This window comes from Bos indicus x Bos taurus, chromosome 6, assembly GCF_003369695.1.
Source record: "Bos indicus x Bos taurus breed Angus x Brahman F1 hybrid chromosome 6, Bos_hybrid_MaternalHap_v2.0, whole genome shotgun sequence".
Taxonomy (NCBI): domain Eukaryota; kingdom Metazoa; phylum Chordata; class Mammalia; order Artiodactyla; family Bovidae; genus Bos; species Bos indicus x Bos taurus.
In genome coordinates, this window is record NC_040081.1 from 38397172 (window position 1) to 38421382 (window position 24211).

The following is a 24211-nucleotide window of genomic DNA, read 5'->3' on the forward strand; positions in this document are numbered from 1 at the left end:
TGCATTCAGATGCTTGTATCTTTCCTTTTCTCCTTTGCTTCTCGCTTCTCTTCTTTTCACAGCTATTTGAACAGCCTCCTCAGACAGCCATTTTGCTTTTTTGCATTTCTTTTCCATGTGGATGTTCTTGATCCCTGTCTCCTGTACAATGTCACGAACCTCTGTCCATAGTTCATCAGGCACTCTATCTGTCAGATATCAGGGCCACTGTGTAATCTTCCCCAAATCTCTTTTCTGATGGTAACCACTGTTATCTCTCCACTCTTCCACAAGCCTAACCCTCTGGATCCACCATCCTCCTTTTCTGGTGAACTCCAGCATCCCACCTCTACCCAGAGTCCCGGTGCTCTTCCTACTTGTTGTCTTATGCTTACCATTCTGCTCAATAATGAAAGAATCCACCTCAGGATCTCCTCTCATTAAACAGAGAGAAGGCTGCTAAAATACCCTTCCCTTCTGAAAAAGAAGCCAATGGAGAAAAGCATGATCTCACCTGCCAAATAATGCAGAGGACTGACGTTGAATAAGAAGGCCTATACAGTAGGCATGAGAGACTATGACAAGACTTTGAATCAGGGAAATAATGGAGTAAGTGCAATGTTACTGGAGAGAATCTACTTGGGTTGGTCAAAAAAACTGAGACTAGAATCAGAACTGTTTCTGTGATTTTGACCTTGAGAAAATTATTCTGTTTAAAATTTGTTTCTCTGTCTTTACAGTATATAGAGAGGTTTAAGTTCAAAGGTGATCTATTCTTTCTAGAATACAGATCCCAATTTTTCAAGCAGCTTGCCAAATGCTACTGTGTCCATTAGAGCCAGAGCTGAGGTAAAAAGCAGAATGGTCAGGAGCCTGGAGAGTCTAGAGAACACGCTCAAGAAAGAAAGTCTTTGATTTTTGAATTGATGTTTTTACAACTAGCTAGAATAGTGAGGGTCTTCTTCATGATTTTCCCTTCAAAGTGTATCAATTAATATTGAATTAATTGTGTTGCTCTTTTATACAAGACTTTCATGATATTTTCCTTTTCCTATGGATCCTGATTGTTTCCTCTTCGGTATCTTCTCTGCAAGCCATCTTACCTTTCTAGGTAAGGCGATGGAATAAACAAGAGCGTGGTGACCATCTCTTGGCTGAGCTATGTCCACATACACATGAACACATCTGGGAGCTAAATGATCTGAGTTTTACAGCTTTCTAGGTTAGAATCTGGAGCTGTGAAATAATGTTTCCTATATCTAAATGAGTGGCTGAATTCAAGTTGAGGGATGCTCATTTGGGTAATTTAACTTTTTTTTAGTGTAGAGAAATGATTTCTATAAAAGTCAGGATAGTAGGGGAAAATAAGAAGAAGCATAGGATATGATAGGAAGGGGGCTGATAAAAGGAATTTTTCGAATAACAAAAGGCTATTTGTTGCCCTGGTTGGTTTCCTGGGTGGTGATCATAATTAATTAAACTATACATTTGATTGATGTAGTTATCTGAATTTATGTTTTATTTTGCAAAAGAAAGATTGTGAAAAGTATCCAAAACTCATCAGGATGTTAGTGGTATAAGTACAATTGAAAACCAATAATGATTCCACCGATGAAGGAAATGCAGGAGACACAGGTTCTATCCCTGGGTCGGGAAGAGCCTCTGGAGGAGGAAATGGCATCCCATTCCAGTGTTCTTGCCTGGGAAATCCATGGACAGAGGAGCCTGGTGGGCTACAATCCATGGCTTTGCAAATAGTTGGTATGGCTTAGCAACTAAGCACAGCAACAACACAATGATTCTACAAACATTCAGAAATACTGTGCCATTGCTGGTAGAAAAAGCTGTAGCTAATTCCTATAAACTTTGACTGGTGAAAGTTTAAGAAAGGCCCATGAAGGCTTCTTATCACCCTTCTTCAATTTCTAATTTAATTTCAGATATACAACATAAAACATAACCTTACGGTTAAAAATGAAATTGAGGAATGAAAAATAACTCTACTAAGTTACATACCTAGTGTATTAATTTTTTTTAAGAGCTGCATACTAAAAATTGTTTTTTGAGTAGTGACCCAAATAATATTCAACCACAATCCAATACCAGTGGTCCCCATGGTGCATGATGTTATACTTTTTACTCATATTCTGCTGGACTTTCACTTATTTCATGATAAAGGGATCTAGTGGTTGATAGTTTCCTTTTCTGGGCAGTTATAGCTTCTTTTTTCTCCATAGTAAATCTGTGCAAAGACAAGGATTTCATTTCTACACTGTATAGTGCTTGAGTGAGATTAAAAGTCAAGAATAGATTTTACATTCTGTGGAAATTCATGAATGCCTTACTGTTTAAAAAACATTTTAAATGTGGGACACCATTAATTACTAGGGTTCTGATTGTAATTGCCTGGTCTCAAAATTGATGAACAAAGCCATTTTGGAGAGCAATCAATTTGAAATCTAATTTGTTGGCGAAATGAACCATATAAACAAAATGCCACTTGCAGTTTATCTAAAATGAGATGTGCTTAACGAGCCCATCATCTTCTGCGATCCTCATCACTATGGGTCGCAGCTACCTCGAATATCATCAATCGGACCTAGAGCACAGAAAGCTGAAATAGAACACGGCACCGTGAGCAGAGTGAATGTGAAACAGATGGCTTCGCAATCCCCGCAGGGTGGCTTTTGGGGGCAACTTGGGGGTGAAGGCTAAAATCAACTAAATGTAATAATGCACTCAGCTCTCTTGTGTTATGCACCAAAAATAACGAATAGTTTAAGGTAATTCATCCCATTCATGTGTATTCAGAAAACAAAAGACGAAAGTGTCAGAAATTGGATTTAAGGAAAAAGATTTGAATTATTTTATGAACTATATATACACATATATTATGCACATATAAAGCATATTATATGTGTATGTATATATACACATATAGTATGTAACACACACGGAGGAACCAAAAGGCATCCAATGGGCTACATCATAGAATCTGTACTTTGTAGAAAGTTTAGCACCCCCTTTATTTGTTCTTTCATTAGGTAAGGAACAATTTCAGTTAAAAGGGTTAGATCTAGGAACATATTTTATAAGTTATTTTCATTTTCTATGTTATATGAGATTTAAAATTTTTATTATGAAAAAGTTCAAACAAACAAAACTGGAAAGAAAGATATAACCAATACTCTTGTGTTTGTTACTCAGATTCAAAATCCATCAAGACGTTACCAAGCTAATGTCATCTATCCACCTACTTTCCCCTGTTTTGGGTACAAAGCTTTTTTAAAAAAGCAAATCCAGAACACTATCATTTCACTCATAAATACTGATGTTGACTAAAAAAATGTTCACAATCTAAAAGTTGATAGTTATATTTTATTCAGTGGAAACTTGGGAGACTTAAAGCCCAGGAGGCAGCATCTCAAGTAACCCTGAGATAACTACCCCATGGAGGTGAGGGGAGGAGCCAGGTTATACAGAAGCTTTGCAACAAAGGGCAGGTACTCTGAATGTCAAAAAATGATTGTTCATTAAAGAAAGCCAGATATCTCAAGTTAAGGAATCTAGCACTTTTCTTTGTATGGAAAGATGCAACAGTCTGAAATAATTTGTTCCAGCTCCTCTAGGCACCTCAGTTATCTAGTGCCGGTATCCTGTGTTTTCACATTCTGAATTCCCTCAGGGCTCACCAGCTCACAGGTGGTGACTGTAATCACTGATGACTGTGACATCCTTTGTTTACTGACATGAAAGGTAATATTCCATTTATCACTTCAGTATACACATCTAACTAATCTTTTTTACATAACCATCATGCAATTATCACACCTAATGAAATTAACATTAATAACCTTAATTTCTTCATAGTAAAGAATAAATAATTCATATTCAAATTTTCTCAGTTGTCCCAAAGAAGTCCTTAAAATTTAGTATTCAAACAAGATTTACTTATTGCATTTGGTTGTTCTTTGTCATAAGTTTATATTATTCTGTAATAGAAGATGATCCCCTACTCAATTTGCCTTTTCATTTATGATGGTTTGTTGAGGAAACTGAGTCTTTTCCTGTAACATACCCTATAATCTACATTAGGCTTACCGCTTCACACTGGTATTTAACTTGTTTCACTTTTTAAACATATTTCCTGTTTAGGCAATAATTTAACTTTCAATTAATAGAAAATATTTTCTTTTCAAGAAAATCTCATTGGTGATCTTTAGTCACAATTATTCATTGTCAGCTGATTATCTTTCTACTTAATTTATGCTACTAGTAGAATTCTTCCATTTCTTTATTCATTCTTTCAACAAAGAAAAGAGAGTGAAACTAAGAAACAGAGTGAAACTATTTTGAAGAGAAAGTTGGACAATTCTGTTAAATTCTTCTGACCATTGAAACTAGCGTCATAGCTAAAGCCTTGTGATACCCTGTCTTTTCTCCATACCATCATAATTGTCAGCCTCTTTCAGGTGGTAAGTTTGGATGTTAGAAAAAGTACCTCGTGTTCTTCTGGGCTATAGAGAAAGTTACTCTGTTGTGTCTGATTCTTTGCAAACTCATGGCTCCTCTGTCCGTGGAATTCTCCAGGCCGGAATTCTGGAGTGGGTAGCCTTTCCCTTTTCCAGGGGATCTTCTCAACCCAGGGGATCGAACACAGATCTCCCTCATGCAGGTGGATTCTTCACTGTCTGAGCCACCAGGGAAGCCCAAGAATACTGGAGCAGGTAGCCTATCCCTTCTCCATCAGATCTTCCGAACCCAGGTATTGAACTGGGTTCTCCTGCATTGCAGGGATCTTCTTTACCAGCTGAGCTACTAGGGAAGCCCATCTGGCTATACCTCTCTGAATTGAATGTCCCTAATTTTTTCAAGACTTTCTTATATGATTTGCTTCCAGAGCTCTCATCTCCTATTCCATTGATATTTCTTTTATATGATCCAGAAAATTTGACACATGAACTGATTTAAGAAGATCAAGAGTAAAATTTACCCATTTTTAATAGCTACAAAAATTATTGTAATGATAACAAGAATCAGGCGCATAATAGATACTTGAGAAAAGATAAACAAACATGCATGTTCTCTGCTTCAAGAAGTGTGGAATTTAATGGAGGAAATAAACCAGAAAGCAGGGAATGACAATAGAATGTCATAAGTACTATGATGGGAGTGAATATGGGCATTTTGAGGAGGATCTCCAATTGAGTTTGGGAGTGGAAAGCTCAAGTGAAGGAGAACTAGCCAGCTAATTATAAAGAGATGGAAGAATGTACCACAGAAGGAAGAGCAAATACATATGCTCTGAGTTATAGAAACTGTATGTTGTTTAACAAGATGAAATCAGAGGAGTAGGACATTGGATTTGATTACTTCCCATAATCTGAGTGTCATGATTGTATGTTCAGGGCACTATTTGTCTGTATTTAGGACAGATTCATGTGTCTAGTAATTATTTACTAAACTCCCACTTTATGCTAGGCATTGGGATGATAATCCTAAATAAAATAGACTAGATTTCTGCTCTGATGAAAATATAATATATTGTGGAGATGCAAAATAAATAAATAACTATAAAAATATAAAAATTAGAATAATAAATTAAAGTAATAAAATACTATTTTTATTTATAAGTAATAAAAATTTTTAAAGTATAATAAAATGGGAAGAAGTTATAGTAATCTGTGCTTAGTCACTCAGTTGTATCAGACTCTTTGTGACCATGTACTATAGCCTGCCAGGCTCTTCTGTCCATGGGGATTCTCCAGGCAAGAATACTGGAGTGGGTTGCCATGCCCTCCTCCAGGGGATCTTCCAAACCTAGGGATCAAACCCAGCTCTCCTACATTGCAGGAGGATTCTTTACCATATGAGCCACTGCTAAGTCACTTCAGTCGTGTCTGACTCTGTGTGACCCCAGAGACGGCAGCCCACCAGGCTCCCCCGTCCCTGGGATTCTCCAGGCAAGAACGCTGGAGTGGGTTGCCATTTCCTTCTCCAATGCATGAAAGTGAAAAGGGAAAGTGAAGTCACTCAGTTGTGTCCGACCCTCAGCGAACCCATGGACCGCAGCCTTCCAGGCTCCTCCGTCCATGGGATTTTCCAGGTAAGAGTACTGGAGTGGGGTGCCATTGCCTTCTCCGATGAGCCACTGCTAAGTCACTTCAGTCGTGTCCGACTCTGTGCGACCCCATAGACGGCAGCCCATCAGGCTCCTCCGTCCCTGGGTTTCTCCAGGCAAGAACACTGGAGTGGGTTGCCATTTCCTTCTCCAATGCATGAAAGTGAAAAGTGAAAAGTGAAAATGAAGTCGCTCAGTCATGTCCGACCCTCAGTGACCCCATGGACTGCAGCCTACCAGGCTCCTCTGTCCATAGGATTTTCCAGGCAAGAGTACTGGAGTGGGGTGCCAATGCCTTCTCCGCCAATGAGCCACTAGGGAAGCCTAAGAACACTGGAGTGGGTAGCCTATCCCTTCTCCAGGGGATCTTCCTGACCCAGGAACTGAACCGTTGTCTCCTGCATTGCAGGCAGATTCTTTACCAGCTGAGCTACCAGGGAAGCCCTTAAAGTAATCCAAACCTGTCAAATAAGAAGGAAGCATGCATGTAACTGCTGTATCTAGGCAAGAGCTCTCCAGGTGAGGTAGATGTAGACGTCCTAAAATCAAGAATAAACTTGGTGTGTTAGTGTAAGAAGAAGAAGAAAAATACAGCATGAGGATGATGAGCAAGATGAATGGTACAAGGTAAATTCAGAGTGGTAGACAGCGGCTAGATCCCATAGGAGAGTTAAAACCATAGTAAAATATTTTTATTTTACTCTAGATGAGGCGGGAAGCTCTTGGCATTTTTAAAATAGGGAAGTGACATTGTGTAATTTACATTTAAGAAAAGTCAATCTGGCCATTGTGTAGAGAATGGATTGACTGGGGTGGGGCAAGGTGTGTCTTGATGACTTGAATAGGAGATGTGGCAAGTTCAGGGACTTAGGGGTCCATCAATGAAGAAATAAGACCACGAGCTTTGTTTGGGCAGTCCTTGGACAGGCTCCCTCTCAGCAATAAACCTTCCAGATGCAACAACCAGTGGGCAGAGGGGAGCTCAGGATGGAGAAGGAGAAATCAGAGAGGCAGCTTACATATCCAGGTGACCTTACTCAGCCACAAGGTAGGGATTTTCTGGTTCAGAGGGCTCCAAAGGGCAGCAGCCATTTGGGATCTTTTATAGCTGCAGGGTTGTTTTATTTATGGTTAGCAGATGTTGAGGGCAGCTTAATGGGATTTAAATATGTAGGAAAACAAAATGATTAATTCCACAAATACTGCTCCCTATTAGACCAACTGAAAGCAGCACTCAACGAAAAGCTCCCAGAATTAGTCACCAGAAAATGCACAGCCTTCCATCGGGATACAGGAAGACCACATGTTTCTTTGATGACCAGGCAAAAACTGTTACAGCTTGTCTGGGAAGTTCTGATTCATCTGCTGTATTTATCAGACATTGCACCTTCAGATGTCCATTTATTTCGATCTTTACAAAATTCTCTTAATGGAAAAAAAAATCAATACCCTGAAAGACTGTAAAAGGCACCTGTTTGAGTCTCACTGTGTATTTTTTGAGTGATCAGATGAATTCTTCTGATTTTTTTTTTCTGATTGTATTGATGTAAGCCCTTTGCTTATGACTTTACCCAGTTAATTGCTTAACATATCGGTTAGTCAAAGATACAGCCTATTGTTAGATACAGGGCAGCTTCACTGGTCACATTTCTGGGAGCTCTGGCAGTTGAGTGATCTGAGTTCAGGCAACTTCAGAGGCTCTAGGATTTAAAGAGTTAGAATAGTCTTGGACTTTCTCCCCTCTCTGGCTTATACTAACCCACAGTTCTTACACCTATCTCAGTTATATTTAAAGATTAATAAAAGCCCCAGAGGATAATGCATAAATTTTAGAATTAAAGTAGTAGAGAGTAAAAAAAAAAAAAAAAATCACTCAGAAATGAAATGCTCAGAAAATAAAATAATTCCTGAATTCTACCATGGGAGCTTTCTATAGGTTTTATTGTATTTACACATTCATCAGCCATAGCTCTAGATATAATATTTATAAGATAAAATTAAAACTCAAAATAGATAAAAATAGATTAAGATTTAGAAATGAAGAACCACACTATTAAAAGTCAGTTGTGAGATGGCAGATGAGATTACACAGACTGGATTAATTTTAGTTTCTCAGGACAGGTTTATAGAAAGAGATCAGTGTTGTCTTAGGGAGAAGAAGAAATAGTTTTTCCTTGGCTTGTGAGGCCCCTTGGCTGGGATATGCAGAAGGAGAGACTGCAAGGCTGGCCACAGGGTATAATCTGACGATCGGGAGGATAGGATCAAATCTGCGGCAGTGTTCAGAGGTCCCCACTGAATGTAGGAAGAAACAGGGGAGCCACTGGGGAGCTATAACCATTGAAGCGATATGTTGAAAATGGCAGCCAGGAGAGCAATTCTAGAAGTATTAGGCTGAGCTTTGTCTCCAGGACAAGGGTCTTCCTGATTCTCCTGGATCATCCACAAAGCCTTCTATTGACATCCCACTGCTGCTGAGGCCATTGAAGACTGTGTCTGGTGAGATACTGAATACGAGAAGCAGTTATGACAAACACAGAGCTCTCCCTCCTGATGGGCTGATGGTGCCAGGCTCTCAGAGGACATAACGCGCTTGTTAAGGTTTGGTGAATAGCACCAATCTCCACAGAGGATGATTTGGGTTCCCATAGTGAAGTCATCAACACAGAGTAAGAATTCAGCCAATTATGCCTCATCTCATCAGTCCTATTTAGATGGTAACCCCATGGGGCATGGACCATGTCTTTCCCTGTATATTGTACAGTGTTGAGGAAACATTTGGCACTCAATAAATACCATTCGAGAGCTTGTTTCTTGTCTCCCTCAGCCTCCCACTGAGCTGATCTGAGACAGGAATTCCCTTTGAAGTTCCTCATCCTCATGCTTTTGATAAATAACACAGAGGCACAGAGAGAGATGAGGCATCTATACAGTCTTGGAACTGTTTACCAGCTGAACTACCAGGGAAGCCCTTTTTGGTCTTCATAGATGACAAATGCTATCTCTGTAGTGATATAGCTGGGGGGTAAGAGGCGTATTTAATGGGACCGTGTCATATAAAAAGCTCTTCTTCCATAAACAATGTCTTACTTCTCATTTCTCATGGATATATGATTATGATTTATGCTTTTAAATATCTATTATTATCACTGCCAGATTGTCTTGCTGAACTGAGAGGTAGAGACCTTGTAAGTTTAAGTTCACTTTGGTAGTTCATAAGCTTTGTCATGTAAAAAGAAAAGCAAAGTATAGGTGGATAAGAAATTAGAAGAGAAAATAAAAGATAGACATGGTAAGAATAAAAAAGGATTTTAAAAAAAAGGAATCTGTAATAAATTTAATAAGCCCTGTAAAGAGGATGCTCAGAGCATTGAATGTATCTCTGTTGAAAAATGACTTTTCTTTTTATATTGTAACATATCACAATTTTTGCATCAGAGAAAAATATTTCCAAAGCCTTTTTAAAATAGGTACTGAGATTTAGGGAGAAAAAAAAAAAAGGAGAATAATATATTACACGTGAAATAAGGTATATGAATTAGCATGTACATATAATATGCTACCAAATACATCGCCAAAAAATATACCTTCCCTAATTAGCTCACTTGGTAAAGAATATGCCTGCAAAGCAGGAGACCCCAGTTTGGTTCCTGGGTTGGGAAGACACCCTGGAGAAGGGATAGGCTACCCACTCCAGTATTCTTGATCTTCTCTTGTGGCTCAGCTGGTAAAGAATCCGCCTGCAGTGTGGGAGACCTGGGTTTCATCCCTGGGTTGGGAAGATCCCCTGGAGAATGGAAAGGCTACCCACTCCAGTATTCTGGCCTGGAGAATTCCATGGACTATATAGTCCATGGGGTCACAAAGAGTCAGACATGACTGAATGACTCTCACTTTTCTTTCTATATCAGAAAATATCTCAAAGTGTTGTCTTTAACTATTGATGCCAAGGCATCTGATATTATGAAAGACAGGTACTAATAAGGTTAAATAATCTCTAGAAGATGTGGCTATGTGGTGGAACGATGGCAATTCTAATTCTTTTTCATATACTCATAGTACCGAGTTTTTCTCTCTCCTTTCCTCTCCCCCTATTTTTGTCTTTATCTCTTTCCCTTCCTTCCACTTCTTGTTTTTCCCTTTCTCTTCTTAAGCATTTTAATTATTAAAAATATTTTATCTGAAAACTTGTGAGCCTGAGGGTTTACCTTGGACTTTGATTCAGGAAAACACTTAGTGTATCTTACCTTGACTAATGTACAAAATGAGAATAAGGCATGAAACAGCCATGATTTTAAAGAGATGTGTCATACTTACTGATGTTTCCTTTGAAAATAAAGTAAAATAGCTACATTATGCCTTAAAATATGTTGCAGATCTAAAAAAATTAATGATTTAAATTAGAAATATCTTGATCCAAAGATTATAGAGATTGAGAGATATTCTTTTTGAAAATTTCCCATTTTGTTGTTGATTTCTTAAACTTTATCTCTAAAGTAAGGCCAAAGGGTAATGGCATTAAAATTTTAATAACTAAAAATGTAGGAATTCACTCAGTGCATTGGGCATTTTATCACCTTTGGTCATTGGAATGAGTTCTCTGATTAAATCAGTTATAGCGTCTCATATGAAGGTGGACTTAGCCCTCTTCTGTGTAGAATCAGATCATACCCAGAGGGCTGTGTTCAGTATTCAGTGCCATGTGACCTCAGAAAAGTGAATGACATACTGAAAGGAATTTCATTGCTTTAATATATTAGTGAAAGTTTAGAAGAAACAGTGAATTCTTTATCAAGAAAAGAGAAGAATGAAAAAGTAGATGTTTTGGAAAACTTAAAAATGATGGCTTGGGAACAGGGGTGGCATAGTGGTTAATTAGGCTCTTTGAATGATTATCTTTTCTGCCATAGCTATTAAGCTATAAACAAGAAAGATGGAATTTATAAGTACAAGTGATGCTGATGAGCAGGGTGTTCAAATGTGAATGATCTTTAACTCAAAATCAAATAGCAGTTGATCATGTCACTCAGTCATGTCCTACTCTTTGTGACCCCATGGACTGTAGCCCACCAGGCTCTTTCATCCATGGGATTTTCCAGGCAAGAATACTGGAGTGGGTTGCCATTTCCTTCTCTAGGGGATCTTCCTGACCCAGAGTTAGAACCCGGATCTCCTGCATTTCAGGCAGACTCTTTACCATTTGAGCTACCAGGGGATCCTAAATAGCAGTTAATGCCCCAAATCAGATCCATTCATTCAGTTAGTCTTTCAGTAAACAATAACTGATACCATGCACTGGATAAGACACTGAGAACTGCTAGAAAATGTGGGGTGAATGAAAATGATATATTAATATAACTGGACTTGTGGATTTCAGTTTCTAAAAGGACAGAGTTGAATCAACCAACTACAGATTTGGTGTTTGGTTATACTGTGGTGAATGCTAGGTATAGAAGTATAAAGAGCTAAGAAAGCATATGACAGAGGGAATCTGAGCTTTTCTAATAATGGGTTGGGGCATTCATGAAAGCCTTCACAGAGGAAATGATATTATTCTATGATGTGAACTTAAGGACAGCAAAGACGAGAATGGGAAGGGAAAAGCATACATGAATAAGGCCCCAGCAAGGAAGTCCTAGAGAAGAAGCGCCCAGGCCCACTTCACAGAGTGATGAGACACCTGTGTGATGAGGACCAAGAAAGAGAGAGAGAGTGTGTCCTGAGATAAGAAAGGTGAGTTTTGTGGGCTTTGATAAGAATTTTGGGATATAATCAAGGAGAGACACTAATAAGCAGGGGGTTGTTATCACAAATTTTGCATTTTTCCAAGATCATATTGACTGCATTGTGGAAAATGGCTGGAAGGGCTTCAAGGTCATATACAGGGAGATGTTTTAGAAGGCTGTTTAGTATTCTTAACCAAACAGTTATTAGAACCATCTATTAATATATACCAGGTGTGTGTGTGTGTGTGTGTGTGTGTGTGTAAGGTGGCAGTGACAAAATTAAAATCATGTCTACCTGCAGAGAGTTTATAGGCATTAAACAAGTACATGTAATCATTTAATGAACAGTCACTGACTGCAGACTATATGCAGGTGCTGCGTTAGGTACTACGTATTTAGAGCTAAACTAAGTAAATGTTACCTCTGCTCTTGTGGGATTTATATGGACCTGATATGGAGAGATGATAAACAGTAAGGCGAGCAAGCAAAAATATAAGTACAAGTTCAATTAATACTTGAAGGGAATTTCATGGGACCATGAGAGAAAGTGATGAAGACTGCTGATCAAAGAAACCTATCTGAGAAATGATGCTTATTTGAGGGTTGAATAGTGACAGGGATTAGCCACCCTGAGTACTAATTATTCTGTATTCACTATATTATTTTATATTTGCTTTTTGCAGCATTTATCCAAATTTTACACTTTTGACTTGAGGAATATATAATCAATTTGAATGTGGGGGAATATTTAATTTGTTAAATTTACACCAGTTCAGTCGCTTAGTCATGTTTGACTCTTTGCAACCCACGGACTGCAGCACGACAGCCTTCCTTGTCCATTACCAAATCCCGGAACCTACACAAACTCATGTCCATTGAGTTGATGATGCCATCCAACCATTTCATCCTCTGTCATCCCCTTCTCCTCCCGCCTTCAATCTTTCCCAGCATCAGGGTCTTTTCCAATGAGTCAGCTCTTCACATCAGGTGGCCAAAGTATTAGTTTCAGCTTCAGCATCAGTCCTTGCAATGAAAATTCAGGACTGATTTCCTTTAGGATGGACTGGTTGGGTCTTCTTGCTGTCCAAGGGACTCTCAAGAGTCTCCAACACCACAGTTCAAAAGCATCAAAACTTCAGTGCTCAGCTTTCTTTATAGTCCAACTCTCACATCCATACATGACTACTGGAAAAACCACAGCTCTGACTAGATGGATCTTGGATGGCAAAGTAATGTCTCTGCTTTTTAATATACTGTCTAGTTTGGTCATAACTTTCCTTCCAAGGAGTAAGCTTCTTTGAATTTCATGGCTGCAGTCACTATCTGCAGTGATTGGAGCCCAAGAAAATAAAGTCTGTCACTGTTCCCATTGTTTCTCCATCTATTTGCCATGAAGTGATGGGACTAGATACCATGATCTTAGTTTTCAGAATGTTAAGTTTTAAGCCAACTTTTTCACTCTCCTCTTTCACGTTCATCAAGAGGCTCTTTAGTTCCTCTTCGCTTTCTGCCACAAGGGTGGTGTCATCTGCATATCTGAAATGATTGATATTTCTCCCGGCAATCTTGATCACAGCTTTTGCTTCATCCAGTCCAGCATTTCACATAATGTATCTACATATAAGTTAAATAAGCAGGGTGAGAATATACAGCCTTGACGTACTCCTTTCCTGATTTGGAACCAGTCGGTTGTTCCATGTCCAGTTCTAACTGTTGCTTCTTGACCTGCATACAGATTTCTCAGGAGGCAGGTCAGGTGGTCTGGTATTCCTGTCTGTTGAAAAATTTTCCAGAGTTTGTTGTGATCCACACAGTCAGATGCTTTGGCATAGTCAATAAAGCAGAAGTATATGTTTTTCTGTAACTCTCTTGCTTTTTGATGATCCAATGGATGTTGGCAATTTGATCTCTTGTTCCTCTGCCTTTTCTAGATCCATCTTGAACATCTGGAAGTTCATGGTTCATGTATTGTTAAAGCCTGACTTGGAGAATTTTGAGCATTACTTTGCTAGCATGTGAGATGAGTGCAATTGTGCAGTAGTTTAAGCCTTCTTTGGCATTGCCTTTCTTTGGGATTGGAATCAAAACTGACCATTTCCAATCCTGTGGCCACTGCTGAGTTTTCTGATTTGATGGCATATTGAGTGCAGCACTTTTGAATATTGAGTTATATAATAACCTTGTAAATATTTAGAGAAAGATTAACTATATCATAATAAATTGAACGGAAGAAAAAGTAGTAATTACTGACCTTCACACCAGAAAGTCCCTTTAACACTAACATGGAAGTCATCTCCAAAGACCTAAGAGAGAAATCTTCCTCCTAGGAAATTGTACCCTTCTTCACATACCTACATTTAATAGTATGCCCTGCCTTGTGTAGCCATTCAGTTCAGTATATCTATTAATTTATTTACTCACTGTTATGCTTTTGTAACAGTGAGTTAAGCTGGTTTTAGAAAAGGCAGAGGAACCAGAGATCAAATTGCCAACATCCTCTGGATCATGGAAAAAGCAAGAGAGTTCCAGAAAAACATCTATTTCTGCTTTATTGACTATGCCAAAGCCTTTGACTGTGTGGATCACAATAAACTGGAAAATTCTGAAAGAGATGGGAATACCAGACCACCTGACCTGCCTCTTGAGAAATTTGTATGCAGGTCAGAAAGCAACAGCTAGAACTGGACATGGAACAACAGACTGGTTCCAAATAGGAAAAGGAGTTCGTCAAGGCTGTTTATTGTCACCCTTCTTATTTAACTTATATACAAAGTACATCATGAGAAACACTGGGCTGGAAGAAACACAAGCTGGAATCAAGATTGCCGGGAGAAACATCAATAACCTCAGATATGCAGATGACACCACCCTTATGGCAGAAAGTGAAGAGAAACTAAAAAGCCTCTTGATGAAAGTGAAAGTGGAGAGTGAAAAAGTTGGCTTAAAGCTCAACATTCAGAAAACGAAGATCATGGCATCCAGTCCCATCACTTCATGGGAAATAGATGGGGAAACAGTGGAAACAGTGTCAGACTTTCTTTTTTTGGGGCTCCAAAATCACTGCAGATGGTGACTGCAGCCATGAAATTAAAAGACGCTTACTCTTGGAAGGAAAGTTATGACCAACCTAGATAACATATTCAAAAGCAGAGACATCACTTTGCCAACAAAGGTCCGTCTAGTCAAGGCTATGGTTTTTCCCTGTGGTCATGTATGGATGTGAGAGTTGGACTGTGAAGAAGGCTGAGTGCTGAAGAATTGATGCTTTTGAACTGTGGTGTTGGAGAAGACTCTTGAGAGCCCCTTGGACTGCAAGGAGATCCAACCAGTCCATTCTGAAGGAGATCAGCCTTGGGATTTCTTTGGAAGGAATGATGCTAAAGCTGAAACTCCAGAACTTTGGCCACCTCATGTGAAGAGTTGACTCATTGGAAAAAACTCTGATGCTGGGAGGGATTGGGGGCAGGAGGAGAAGGGGACGACAGAGGATGAGATGGCTGGATGGAATCACTGACTCAATGGATGTGAGTCTCAGTGAACTCCAGGAGTTGGTATTGGACAGGGAGGCCTGGCATCTGCGATTCATGGGGTCGCAAAGAGTCGGACACGACTGAGCGACTGATCTGATCTGATGCTTTTGTACAATCATACAATGCATTGATAGGTTTATTAGGCATCCATAAAGTGCTGACTTCAAACCAAGTACAACGATGACACCTGGTATAGAAAGCAAATAAAACATGGGCCCTGCTGAATAAAGGAGCATTCAGATGAGAGGAAGCTAGAGAGAAATGAATCTGTTATCACAGAAAGCACAGCCATTTCTTTAACAGAGCTAACCTGGAAGGGTATGGTAGCACAACACATCTTAACCAGTCAAGGGGAACAGGCAAGACCTTCTGGAAGATGGTTCCCTTGAATTGAATTTGTTCTTAAAAACATTGTAAGGAGAGGAAAAAGCATGGTCAAAGGCTCAAAAACAGCACCAATAGGGGCCATTCATTAAATAACAAATTGGTTCACTTTATTGGAGCAGGTAATGGCAACCTGTCCAGTATTCTTGCCAGGAGAATTCCATGGACAGGGGAGCCTGGCAGGCTACAGGGGTAGCCTGTAGGGTTTGCAAAGAATCGGACACGACTGAGAGCACTTATTGGAGCAGAGGGTTTATTTATTCCAAGTTATCAACACCTACTGTGTTCAGCATCCTTTGGCAAGTATTAATAGACACAGAGCTGCCCCAGAAGATGTTGATCCCATCCTCTGGACATTTATAGATTATTAGGGAATGGCAAAGGGTGAATTAGAAAATCAGAGAGAGAGCAAATTATTAAGGGCCTTATATATTAAGTGAATGTATCTACATTTAATCCTGCTTAAGTAAGGAAATTGCAGAGTCAATTAAACTTTATCTAAGAAAGATCAGCCTGGTTGTAGAGCAGAAGATAGATTGGGGAGGTGAAGATATTCAAGTTTTAACATAAGAAGAATAATTAGGAGACTGTTCTAAGGACTGAGGCAAGAACTGATGGATGCCTGAACTAAGGCAGGAAGATGTTATGGATGACGTTAATTTAGAGATGTTAAGAAGGTAGAACCTATAATCTTTTGGACCAGTTAGCTCTGGGGGATGAAAGAGAAAAAGGAGTCTAGGGTGACTCCTGGTATTCTGGCTTGGGAGGCTGTGTGAATTTTGCTGCAATTCCTCAAGACTGGGAACCATGGAAACACAGGTGTTAGAATGAATCCTATGCATTCATATGCATGCATATGTAATCCTATGCATTTATGTATCATTATGTTCTTAAAAAAGTAAGAGCTCCTTCCAAATAGGAAGCACTTCTTAGACCTTCCTTATAACTTTACATCTTTCCACACTCTAAGCTGTCTTTCCAGCTATACTGTTAATATAAAATCAACAAATGATCATGTAATCAGTAGAGAATTAGATTTTTCTTCTCCTGTAGAGAAGAATTTTACTTTGAGTGAAAAGATAACTTTTGGCAATACATTGAGAAAAGGACATCTAAGCTAGGAGCAGATGAAGTTCTTTATCTCTGAGTTACATTTCATAGGAAAATATAAAAAAATATGTATAAATCTTTCATATCCCTAAGTAAATGCAGATTCAATTTTTTTTTTCTGAAAGGAAAATTTCAAAAGACTTCTGATCACTTTTATTAAAAAGTAACTTTATTCTACTTGACAATCTGCAATCTACTCCTAAATTTAGTGATCCATGGATTGGAGGGGCAATTCTTCACAGCCACACAGCCTTCCCTCTCAAGAAATCACCTCTTAATGAAAGAAGGAAAGGTACCACTGTCAAAGGATATCCAAGTAACCCATAGGAAATGCTACAGTAAAGGCTATAAAAATGGTCTTAAAGTATAAGAAGAAAAGGGAAGTCTATGTGAGCAGTGAATGTCTTACTGATTTCAGAGTCCTAAGCTGAGTCTCCCACCTCCTCAAGTCATACCCCCATTTTGATTGAACCTCTTCATCTTCCTTCTAAACCCTTCTGTTTAGCCTGGTGGAAGAGATACAATCCTGTTGGGAAGAGCAGGTGCTGAGTACTGCTCAATAGCAAATTAACAAGAGAATACACACTCAGGAAGCTTGAGGCTAAAAGAGAGCTCAAGTTAACTATTGTTCTTGAATATTATTAACCCTGGGAAAGCTATGCATTTGTGAAGATGAAGAAAGCATATATAAGACAGCAAAACTACGTTCCAGACACTTAGAGTTTACATGCAGAGTCTGAACAAGTGAAAAGACAGCCAGTGTAATGTATATCTGGAATCGTCCTTATGAAACCATATAGTTAAATTCTCTCCCATAGAGCTTATATGCCTACCCCAGTGATGATGACCATTTTATTTATTTTTCATTTCTTTAAGAATTGAAAAGGAAGAGTCTAAAAATTTCAAAATGTCTAAATTATGATAAAGAGACTAAATATGGATATAGAATTTTGTAAAGCCTTATATTTGCCTATGTAGCATGCCATCATAATGGTATAGATTGTACCACAGCTCACTTGATGTCATGAGGACCAAATTTCCTCTTTTTAATCATTTAGAAATGAGCATTGTGGCATGCATTGCAATTACAAGCATGCCTTTCTTTTAAAGCATGTTTTGCAGAGATGGCCACAGCTTAAGGCAGAAGAGTGCTGTTTCATATGGGGGCTTGAAGGCAAGAGAAGACATTGAAGGGTCCCAGATAGAGTCCACAATGACCAGAAAATACATCAGAGGCACTTCTGCACACAGGTCCAGCTTTTCCTCATTGAAGGTTTATGGGGCTTGTAATGTCAGGATTCATGAATTTCAGGGACTGTACTTGTCCTTGCATCAGATTTGGAAGCAGCTTTTGATCAGTGAAGTGAAACAATTAATTACAATAAATAATGCTACTAGGAGTCCTCACACTCAGCTAAAGGAGGAGGGGAGCCAAAGAAATAAAGCTGGTCTTTGGCAGAACCTCAGCATCTGGCTGTCTGGATCAGATCCTGTTTGGCTATGGCACCCACAGCTCACTAAGCCACGGGTGAAAGGCACAGTTGCTCCATCTTTTCATCTGGTGGGTAGTATCAAGTTCTGGTGGGTGGAGTGGGTAGTTGAAGGAGGTTGAAAGAATCAGGGAGGAATGCAAAATTTCTTTCTATTCATCTATATTTGATTGCTTTGTGCCCTGAAGCACAGTGAGTTAATTATTTTCATCATTGCCTCGGCTTCCTCAGCTACCAATCTCATTGAGGGCAATAAAATTATTCAGCCTTTACAAAAAATGCAGCCATAATAATTTTTGACTCGACGAATAGCTAAGGCTATAAAATCAGCTCCTTGGATGACCACATCCAATTGAAAACACCATCATATGGTTTTCTCAACAGTTAAAGTAAAACATAACCTTACAGGAGAGAAGTAGCCTGCCTGTGGTTTTCATAATAGATACTTGTTATTATTTGTTGCCTACAACTTACATCATCATCTCTTATCCACAGAGGCGGGAGTGGGGCTGGAGGGTAGCCAGAAATGAGTACTTTTGGTCTGGACAAAAGCAAGTCAAAAGATACAGCTGGGTCAGAAATGCTACAAATGGAGAGGAATTGGGAGCAGGGTAGAGGGGTAGCGAGATGTCAGAAATGAACCAGAAGGTCCTGGGATTCCTCTAAAAGCATAATTTCCTTGAAAGGTCACAGCAGGAGGTACAGGGTCTGTCTGGAACCGGGAGCCTTCCCTCCGGGTTTGTAAGCGCTTTCTGATTTGTGTGTGTGCGTATGCATACATTTTAACATCCTTTATTTGTGTGATTTCTTTATTAAAATATGCTTTCAGGATCCAGATCTTGGCTTGCTGTAGACTTGAACAAGTTAATCCTAAGGCCAGCTTTTCTCATTTGGAACTGGGGACAACAAAAGTGCTATTTCACAAGTAGCTGCATGGAATATGTGAATGTGCAGCACTCACCACAGTGCCTGTTCCGAGTAAATACACAATAATGTCAATGACTGTTTATTGATTGATTTACCCAGCCCTTCTGTTTCTATCATACTTACATACTCACTCATTTGCCTAAACCCGCCAAGTGGCTGGGTTGGAGATGATGTGTTATTCAATGTTGAACAGGACCCATCACCTAGAAAGTATTGTGTTAGAGAGATGGAGAGAGGAGTGCTCTTGGGTGTGTGTGTGAGTGATGTGGGTTGGGTGGGTCCTCTTGAAGATATGTTTAACTAGTATAGCAGTTAAGCTCTTCCAAAAATGTAGTGCCTACCCGGTGATATTTCACTACCCATATGTGGGTATATTACCCACATATTTCACTACTATATGTGGGCTTCTCTGATAGCTCAGTTGGTAAAGAATCTGCCTGCAATGCAGGAGACCCTGGTTTGATTCCTGGGCTGGGAAGATCTGCTGGAGAAGGGATAGGCTACCCACTCCAGTATTCGGCTTCCCTTGTGGCTCAGCTGGTAAAGAATCTGCCTGTGATGTGGGAGACCTGGGTTTCATTCCTGGGTTGAAAAGATTTCCTGGAGAAAGGAAAGGCTACCCACTCCAGTATTCTGGCCTGGAGAATTCCATGGACTACAGTCCATGGGGTCACAAAGAGTTGGACACGACTGAGCAACTTTCATGCAGGTATACAAGATAGGTACAGGGCATCAGAGTTACAGCCAGCAGAGACCTGAAATCATTCCTGTCCTTGCCCAAACTATGAGGGTGTTGAGCTGTGGTTGATGTGTCTGATTGGTTTTGCCTAAAGTCATGGATAGAGTGGGTTTTCTGTGAAACGATTGGCCAGAGAGGCATGGCTGACCACTTATTTATAATAAACTGGTAAGAGAGAAGTTTTTCTTTTTTAAGTGACTTTTATGTGACTAGTTCTTCCCAACTGTGTATATTCATTTTAATAGAAAGTGTATTCACTGTCACCCACCTCCAAAGTGTTAAGAGCACTCACCCCTATAATTTCCCTGTCTTTCAAAGGTTAGAAAAAGTCTCACTGAGTTGACCATCAATACCTCTGTGTTGCTGGGTTGCTGATGGGAGTGATGATGGGGACAGAGGACAGGTTTTATGTTGGATGGTGCTGGCTTTCAATCTTAATTTCACTACTTACCAGTTGTGTGACCTTGGGCAAATGACTTGATCTTACTGAGCCTGAGTTTCCTTATCTTATGAAATTAATACCCATCTCCCAGAGGTGCTATAGAGATTAAATGGGGTAGAGCACATTAAACATCCATCACAATCTCTGGACCTGAGTAAATGCATCATCAATGTGAGACCGATTGCTACGTCCCCTGAGATGCTAACGACAATTTCAAGCCTCGGGTAGGGGGTTGAACAAAATGATCTTTAAGTAACTGTCCAACCCTGAGATTCTGTGACACTGAGGTTACAAAGTATGCAGGGACACTAAGGAATAATGCCTTCAATTGCTGGTCTGCTGCCTTTCCCCGTTTCCTCCTGTAAATCATTGCATGGCCGGGAGCACCAGTCACCTGACCTCTCAGGGCTTGACATTTTTCAAGTGTTAATGGGATGTTCTCATTTATGTGATAACAGTGAGAAATGATTGCTGGTATTTTAAAATAAAGGGCACTATATGTTCATAAGCTATTAATCAGAATGTTTTTGCCACATGAGAATGGATTGAAACTACAGTGGGAAAATAGAATCCGGGTTTGGAGTCGCAGATGGCTATGTCCTGATTCCAGTTCCTCTGGTGGGACAGTGGCAAGTATCTTTAACTCCTACTTCTTTTACTAATAAAATAGTGATGCTCATCTCTACCAACTGGTCTAATGAGGATTCAGTGAAATAAAGCACATAAAGTACCTCCAGTGAGAAAACACAAAAGAGAAAAAATAAAATAAAAAGAACACATAAAATTCCTGGCAATTAAAATTACAATACTGAAAGACTAGATGAATTAAATAATCACAGTTATTGGTATTAGCCACTGGAATGTCTCACTTTTGAAATTTTTCTAACCATGTAAGAATGAGAAGTACTCAATATATGTTTGCCAGCGTCTAAATACATTTCTTCTTTTTCCTTTAGAATAGGATTACACAAACTTTGTAAAGGGCCAGATAGCAAGTGTTAATATGTTTTGGTGGCCGTCTGGTCTCTTTCTCAGCTGTTCAATTCCATTGTTGTGTGCAAAAATGTATGGACAATAGCTGGATGAGCGGGCACTGCTGTGCTGCAATAAAACCACTCATAAAAACAGGCTGCAGGCTGAATGTGGCTTGTGAGCCATAGTTCGCCAACCTATGCTTTAAAAGACTGATTTATCTACAATATTTATTAACATCTATAATGTTAAAAACACTGTCTTTGAATTGTTCAACGTACAAAGATAAATCAGTGTTTTGCACAGTGCCAGGCGGGGGGCGGGAGGGCGTAATATACACAAACTTAAAGTACAATTTGTTTTTACTACTAGAAAGTAATTGTCTACAAGTACCAACCTAGATAGCACATTGAAAAGCAGAAACATTACTTTGCCAACTAAAGGTCCATTTAGTCAAGGCTATGGTTTTTCCAGTGGTCATGTATGGATGCGAGAGTTGGACTGTGAAGAAAGCTGAGTGCTGAAGAATTGATGCTTTTGAAATGTGGTGTTGGAGAAAACTCTTGAGAGTCCCTTGGACTGCAAGGAGATCCAACCAGTCCATCCTAAAGGAGATCAGCCCTGGGATTTCTTTGGAAGGAATGATGTGAAAGCTGAAACTCCAATACTTTGGCCACCTCATGCGAAGAGTTGACTCATTAGAAAAGACTCTGATACTGGGAGGGATTGGGGGCAGGAGGAAAAGGGGATGGAAAAGGATGAGATGGCTTGATGGCATCACCGACTCAATGGACGTGAGTTTGAGTGAACTCCGGGAGATGGTGATGGACAGGGAGGCCTGGTGTGCTGTGATTCATGGGGTCGCAAAGAGTTGGACACGACTGAGTGACTGAACTGAACTGAACTGAGGCTTAAAATAAAGTTAAAAAGAGCTAAGAATCTATGTCCTGAGTTAAATCTTCATTTTTTTGCCAATTTCTCACTATGTGACTTTGAACAAATAATTCAAGGATTCTAAGCATTTATTGCTCTATATCCATCAAATGGAGATAACATATCTCCTTCACTGTTTTGGGAGAGAATTAAACAAGATAATGCACACAGAGAATATAGCACATTGTTACATATTAAGCAATAAATAAGTTTTAATTATCATCATTCATAAGATTGAAGGACTATAAGTAATTATCCCAAGCATACAGTCCCTACTCAAGCTAGTGGGCTAGACTGTGATCCAGCTCTCCCTGGTCCAATCTCTTAAATTCTGCTCATATTTAAGGGTGGTAAGAAGATATCTCTTTCTTTGGAAAGAAATCCTCAAAATCACAGAATTGTTCTGATATACAATCTGTACCTGTATTTATTGGACTTAGTGGTAAAGAATCCTCCTGCCAAGCAGAAGACGTGGGTTCGATCCTTGGGTCGGGGAGATCCCACGGAGAAGGAAATGACAACCCACTCCAGTATTCTTGCCTGGGAAATCCCATGGACAGGGGAGCCTGGTGGGCTATGGCCCATGGGGTTGCAAAGGAGTTGGACATGACTTAGTGACTAAATCACCACCACCACTACCCACCTGTATTTATAAGTTAATTTTCTACTCTTTTTAGGCATCATGACCATGAACTTCAGTCTACAGAATTAGTCCTTGTCTTTTACCACTCTTATTACATTTTGTACTCTAATATTGTGTGGCCCATGTTTCTCAGTGGAAATGCTATATTGAGGCACATATTTCTATAGGATGTGTTAAACACTATGTCTTCTTTTTCTGTCACAATAATCATTTGCCATAAACTTCTTCATGTTCTCTGTTGCTGCTGGTCTATGAAGGGTATTAGGGCTCAACCTGTGAATTTTAAATATTCTCAACATATACCCAAGACTGTTGTCAATGATACATCTGTATCAATAATCCAAAGAGGGCTTGCTCCCTAAAAGGAAACTCATAAATGTCTGTTCCTTATTTTGCTCAGTCATTCAGTTCTGCTGCCTAAAATCAGCATTATTTTGCTTTCTCGGGCTCACTGACGATTGAAAAATAATTATATTGGCTCCATTGTTATTACGCTGAGCCATAAAATTTGCCATTGCTTTTGTGGGTCAAATGGTTGAATATTAAAAATTTCACATGGGTCAATCTAAGGCTTTTTTAAAAAATCATCATTATTATGTAGTGATTGTACTTTTTGATTAGAGTTTAAGCTGAAAACAAATTCCTACCATTGGGTAGAAATATCAATGTCATAGTTGTTACTATGTATTACAGCTAAATATCTATCCCTTCATCTTTATTTGCAACAACTTAAAGTAATCACTGTTTAATCATTTCCATTCAGTAGTATATAGGCATTTTACATATTGTCATGTAGTCAGTTTAACCAGGGTCTCCTGCATTGGTGGATCAGGAAGATCCCCTGGAGAAGGGACAGGCTACCCCTCCTGTATTCTTAGGTTTCCCTTGTGGCTCAGCTAGTAAAGAATCGGCCTGCAATGTGGGAGACCTGGGTTCAGTCCCTGGGTTGGGAACATGCCCTGGAGAAGGCAAAGGCTACCCACTCTAGTATTCTGGCCTGTAGAATTCCAAAGACTGTAAAGTCCATAGGGTCGCAAAGAGTGAAAAAGTTGGCTTAAAGCTCAACATTCAGAAAACGAAGATCATGGCATCTGGTCCCGTCACTTCTTGGGAAATAGATGGGGAAACAGTGGAAACAGTGTCAACTTTATTTTTTGGGGCTCCAAAATCACTGCAGATGGTGACTGCAGCCATGAAATTAAAAGACGCTTACTC